Source organism: Octopus sinensis, linkage group LG22 (genome assembly GCF_006345805.1).
Source record: "Octopus sinensis linkage group LG22, ASM634580v1, whole genome shotgun sequence".
In the NCBI taxonomy this organism is placed as follows: Eukaryota; Metazoa; Mollusca; class Cephalopoda; order Octopoda; family Octopodidae; genus Octopus; species Octopus sinensis.
In genome coordinates, this window is record NC_043018.1 from 22,480,244 (window position 1) to 22,487,010 (window position 6,767).

Here is a 6,767-nt window from a genome sequence, read left to right on the forward strand (position 1 = left end):
ATATATATATGTATTATGTACGTATGTATATGTATATGTATGTACATTGTGTGTGTATGTGTGTTTGCATGTATGTATGCTTACATAGATATACATCGATGGTATCCCATTTACTTCTAAAAGAAAAAGAAATACTGACTACTTTTTTCTTTTGTATCTGTTTCTAGTTGTCTTGGAGATAATAGTTCTTGAAGCAAACAAACTTTGACGAAGCAAGCATAAGGAAGAAAAAACTTTTGATTTACAACGGGGACTCGTCTTGCAGAACTAAATTTGCTTGTTTTGTATGTTGCACGATATATCAAATATTATAACATTCCAAGTTTTGAAAAATGTAATAAACATTTTAGGAGAAAAATTCGTACTAAACATCTTCATTCAAAATTAAAATAAAGATAAATACGATGTTTTTTTGTTTTTGTTTTCATAAGAGGCCAGTGGAAATAGATCCACGTAGGGAACAAAAACGTCCTCAGAAGCGACAAAGAAAGGGACCCTATAAGTTTAAGGATTATTTCTTGTATGATTAATGCAGTTAGGCTTAAGGGCTGAATATTTATAAATGTGTACTTTTGTCGGGTCGACAAAAGTCTACGAAGTGGGAAATATTATGAAGGAGAGAATAAGTAATTATGGTTTTGTTTGGTAAATTTACGAAGCGGTTTCGTGTAGCAATTATGTAATATGGATTAGTTTTCAGTGTACTCACCGTGTAATATAGTTAATCATGTCAAAGTGCCAGAGAATATTCCAGAATTATATTACATGATAAATGACATGTTTCATATAGTTAGGTGATATATGGGAGGCGCGGCTTACCTAGCATCCAGAAAGCTGATTGTTTAAGAACCAAGTTCTAGAAGTTACGAAGTCACGCGACTGTTTAGAAGATTCTAGGTTATATAAGGAGGACTTAGTCTCCGTGTGCAGGCAAATACTAGGCAAAAGTCAGTCAGTGTGAAGCTAATTGACAAAGAACTATATTCCACGAGACGTGTGTTTGAAGACACCAAGCTGTGCACGACGGCTTCCCTGGGCAACTTGGCTTGCTAGCCTGGTCTGCGGTTTCCCTACTTCCGACTTTTGCTGTTGGAGTCGTGTTGGTACAGAAGGGAGGCCACGTTTTACAACAACTTTAAACCCTGCTGGGCACCGATCCACAAACTGGATGGACTTTGTTTCAGTTGCTACAATAGCAGCATTAGCATCTTTGGAGACCACATCACCTCAGCACAACAGACAAGCCATGTACTTCCCACTACGACGAGGATCATATTTAACCATCTGATAACCGGTTTCGAAACAAGCGTTTATCGTTTTAGAAACGGTTAATTGCTCGTGGTCCGCTTTCTCAAACGATATAGATGCAGACGTAATCAATGAATCCGTGAATAAGATACCAAACTGATTGGGAACTCGGTTAAATCAACATTAAACCTCAAAAAAGCAGTAATGGAACTCATCTTTTGAGCAATTGCACGATTCAAGCTAATATAACTTGGGTGCTCAACATCTAAATGGCTTTAACAGATTTCATAAATTGCTTTATTGTCCCATAAAAACGCAATCACAATGTTCTAGAGTGGTACAAGTTTTTAGAATGGAATTGTGCGGTTCTATTACAGATGCAGAAATTAGTGGTACCGGATAAACTGAAAATTCAAGCTTTGTCTTTTTACCGAAGTCAATTATCAGAGGTTCCATTAAAAAAAGAAAGATGCAGAACCAGTGTCGGCACCGAAACTGGAAAATCAAGAAGCCTTGAAAGTCAGACCATTGGTCAGTCAATTTATGAATGTGGCCACACACCAAATCAACGATTTCCTTCCCAATAATGTAGTGACCCCTGGTGATAGTTACTAGTTGCGTCTGCCTTGCCACTGATGAGTTGATCCTGGTGGATTAATTGTATTTGCCAATCTTCCTTGATCTGGAAAATAAGATATTGCGCAATAATCAGAATATATTAAGCTGGTAATAACAATATAATAATCGAAAGATTGTTCTCATATCAAAAGAGCATAAAAATGTAGATAACTAAATGTTTTAGAGTATAATTTGATTTATCAGTTGTTCGATCGAATAAAAATCCTAATTCCATAACCAAACTTTTCCAGTAGTTACACGCATGACATGCACTTAGTTCCTCGATATATTGCTAACAATAACTACCTTCAAATAACGGATATATTTACAACAGAATTTCATTAATCTACTCATATTTAACCAATGTCATAGTCAACACATTTTACTGCCGCGATCAGTTCTGTTGTAAAACAGTTTTCCAATATCTAAGAATATCAGTTCTGTTGTACAACACAAATTTTCCAATATCTAAGATTATCTATCGGCGTTTGAGGATACAGCAGTGAAAAAAGAACCTCTCCTTCATTTCGTCACAAGTCTCCTTGAACTATTTTGCCAACAGAAAGACAATACAGAAGATTTGATTAAGTAGAACATCGAATGCACAGATTGTCAATTCGTTCTTTTACTCTTGTAAAAGAGTTTCATAACTTTATACTTGCTGACAACCGTGGGTTCTAAGTCAATAAGTATAGCAGTAAGTACACGTTTCCCAGAACCTAACTCTAGAAAGAGCGTACCAGAAGAACCAGGCTCTTCAAATGATATCTGGTTAATTTGACTGAATACCATGTTCAAGGCAATATCGTCCCCCCCCCCCCCACAAGCGTTACTAGTTTGGATTCGATCTTGTCCTATGTGTACGCTAATATATTCTCTCTGGGGAGAAAAAAAAAGTATTGCTTAATAGCTATTTTACTAGAGACTAAAGAAATAAGACAAAAGTAGCAATCGAGCTGAAGAGGGACCATTGCCGTAGTCTGTCACCAATTAGAAATAGCAGCCGAATTCCTCCGTATCTCACCCAATCAATTTACAGTTTCGTATCACGTCACGCGAAGCCGAAATTTAGAAAAAAAAAGGATAGGATGATAACCAGAATGCCTTCGAGCTTAGGTTTTCGTAAATAAGTCTACTGGAGGTGGGGGTGGGGTGGGGGTTAAACAAACGCTCTACAAAAGATACAGAAAAAGAACATTTACAACGATTCTTCCGGGAATTGAAATAGCTGAAAACAAGTTGGCTTTCCGAGAGTTAAACGATAACACCACAAACGATATATTTATAAACTCAATCGAATTATCAAGCATGCACAAATATTTTAAACAACCTTCATGTATAGCCGTGAGCTTAAGTTTTCTGTTCAGTTTCATCTCAGAACCACTTTACGGCATTTTGAGTTAAGTGCCTTCTAGCATAGCTGTGGGTCGACCTTGCAAACGGAAATGTCTTTAGTGGTAACCATGTGGACAGCCGTCAAATGAACTGTATCCCTAATTAGAGACCCCCAAGTTGGTTACAAAGGTCACTCGTTGGTCATCCTAGAGATTAAATAAAAAGGTTCTAAAGATTCCGAAATAGCCACTTACTCGCCAAGTTAAATATTTGGATTTTGATAGCGCAAGAACTGGGGGTTGTTAAGATTAAGAGCTGTACAGCAGACATGCAATACTTATACCCAGTAAAACAGTTCAGTTCCACAATAAAAGATTCTATTAAAGAACTGAAGAATATATTAGTAAAATCTGATAAACGATTTATCTAAATTTAAAAATTAATATAAGATTTCGCATTACATTGTGTAGTTCTAAATGCAGTTTTGTGAACACAAGAAAATAAGTGTTAAATGTAGACCAAATTAAATACCATTTGTCACACAAAACTTTTAATGGGTTAAATGCGAGCACGTGATGTGAGTTGGGGATCAATAAAGCTTTCAATGAACAAGAATTGCATAAGATTCCATCTCTTCGTTGTAAGGTTTGAAACCGTTTCGATAAGTTTTCATAGTAGTCGTTATTGTTGAGTAGCTCTGGATCAAAACACTTTGAGAACTTCTTAAACCAACGACAAAACAACAAGAATCATATCGGTTTTTTTTTTTTAATGTTTTTCGATTTGTCGAAATATTTCGGTGTTTCTCTTGTAATATATAGCATGCTGTTTCATGACTATTTTTGGCGAAATCTCACAGGTCGCTTTACTACCGAGAGAATAATTCAATTTTAAAAATTCTTTGAAACGTTTGCTAAAGAAGAAAAATTACCAAATAAATTCTTTGAAACATTTTCTAAATGTGGCTGTTATTGTATTCAAAATTTGATTCCCTACAAATTGTATGGAGTAACAGACAGGAATAAAACGATAGCAAAGAGTTCGAAGAGTTGGAAATTGTACGAGGGTGACTGAGACACGTAATTATCCAGTGATAGTTAACTAATTGGCAAAGTAATCGAGAAATACTCAATACTGTTCATCTTTGTCCTGTTATATACTCTTACTCTCTTTTACTCTTTTACTTGTTTCAGTCATTTGACTGTGGCCATGCTGGAGCACCGCCTTCAGTCGAGCAACTCGACCCAGGGACTTATTCTTTGTAAGCCCAGTACTTATTCTATCGGTCTCTTTTGCCGAACCGCTAAGTGACGGGGACGTAAACACACTAGCATCAGTTGTCAAGTAATGCTAGGGGGAGAATAACACATACACACACATACATATACATATACATATATACGACAGGCTTCTTTCAGTTTCCATCTACCAAATCTACTCACAAGGCATTGGTCGGCCCGGGGCTGTAGCAGAAGACACTTGCCCAAGGTGCCACGCAGTGGGACTGAACCCGGAACTATGTGGTTGGTTAGCAAGCTACTTACCACACAGCCACACTGGAGTAATGTATTTATTTTCTCTCCCCCTTTACTCTAATATTACTACGGAGTATCTCAAATTCAAATATAAAAAGGAACAAGGAAGATGCTATTTGAACGCAAATATTTTTCAAATGAATTTGAATTATTTTGTCCACATTTCAAAATCGTCGGTCATACAGAAGACAAATTTGTCATTTATATGGTCAACCTAGATAAGCGTCGTTAGACAGGGAGCAGGTTACTACAAGCTGAACGTATTAAGAATTAATACTCTTTACTCTTTTCTTTTTCTTTTACTTGTTCCAGTCATTTGACTGCGGCCATGCTGGAGCACCGCCTTTAATCGAGCAACTCGACCCCGGGACTTATTCTTTTTGTAAGCCCAGTACTTATTCTATCGGTCTCTTTTGCCGAACCGCTAAGTAACGGGGACATAAACACACCAGCATCGGTTGTCAAGCAATGCTAGGGGTACAAACACAGACACACAACACACACATGCATATATATATATATATATATATATATATATATATATATATATATATATATATATATATATATATATATACGACAGGCTTCTTTCAGTTTCCGTACCAAATCCACTCACAAGGCTTTGGTCGACCCGAGGCTATAGTAGAAGACACTTGCCCAAGGTGCCACGCAGTGGGACTGGACCCAGAACTATGTGGTTGGTAAGCAAGCTACTTACCACACAGCCACTCCTGCGCCTAATAGATACATTTTGCGGAGGTAATCTTTATTCCCACTTAAACGTGGATGTTCACTTGAGAGAAACTATACTGCTATCGTTACATCGAGAAAAAATCTCATAGGTTCTTTTGGTGCAAAGTGCGCTCTTGTTTATATTGCAGCGGGGGAGGTAGATCCCTGCCATCTCCAGTGCCGTACCACCACGTATTTCGACCTTCCTTGGTCTCGTCAATGATGGGTGCTCGACCGTTGGGGATAGCGGGTATTTATCTCCCCGTTAGCGATGTAAACAAGAGTGCATTTTGCACCAAAAGCCAATGTGAGAGAGGTTCTCTCTTAGTATCTACCGCAGTATAGTTTGTTCTAACAGAACATCCACGTTTAAATGGGGATTGATAATACATCTCGGTAGTAATACTGCCCCTGTCGCTAATAAATATATTTTTTAATTAGATACATTATTATTTGGATTCTCACTGTTGTACGCTCATCCCATGAAACTCAGAGACTAAGAACTTCATCTGTATTCGCTTCTACTATTCGTTTCCATTATAATGCCTTCTTTCCTCTATCTATCTATCTATCTATCTATTTATCTATCTATCTATCTATCTATCATCTATCTATCTATCTATCTATCTATCTATCTATCTATCTGCCTGTCTATCTATCTATCTATCTATCTATCCATCCATCAATCTATCCATCCATCCATCCATCCACCCATCCATCCATCCATCCATCCATCCATCCATCTATCCATCCATCAATCCATCCATCAATCCATCCATCCATCCATCCATCCATCCATCCATCCATCCATCCATCTATCTATCTATCTATCTATCTATCTATCTATCTATCTATCTATCTATCTATCTATCTATCTAACCGCCTGCATTTGCCTACCCCATTTATCATACCCCATCGCAACATAGTCGCAAAAAAAAGGATCCAACATCGCCTTCGCATAAAGAACTCTTACCCCTCCCTAACAACTCCGCAAGTCTAACAACAAGCGTAAACTAACGTCTATCATTACATTCGGACTCACTGTATTCTTCAGAAATGCTTATTTTGTATTTCCAGCAACGTAGCCGAAAGCTATCATGACTGAAGAATCGAAAGACGGATCTGATATTCACTGAGTTACCCAGAATTCACGACGTCCAAATTGTGTGTGCATAAATGTATGTATACGTTTATACGTATGTATGTTTGCATGCATATACATACATATATGCATACATAAATGTATGCATATACACACAAACACATAGTATAATAGTATATATATATATATATATGCGC

At 37.2% G+C, this 6,767-nt stretch overlaps 1 pseudogene; it reads right to left on the bottom strand.

Annotated features, from left to right (window-relative positions):
• Positions 1–1,227: 1,227 nt before the first annotated feature.
• LOC115223124 lies at positions 1,228–1,704 on the bottom strand (annotated as a pseudogene).
• Positions 1,705–6,767: the final 5,063 nt, after the last annotated feature.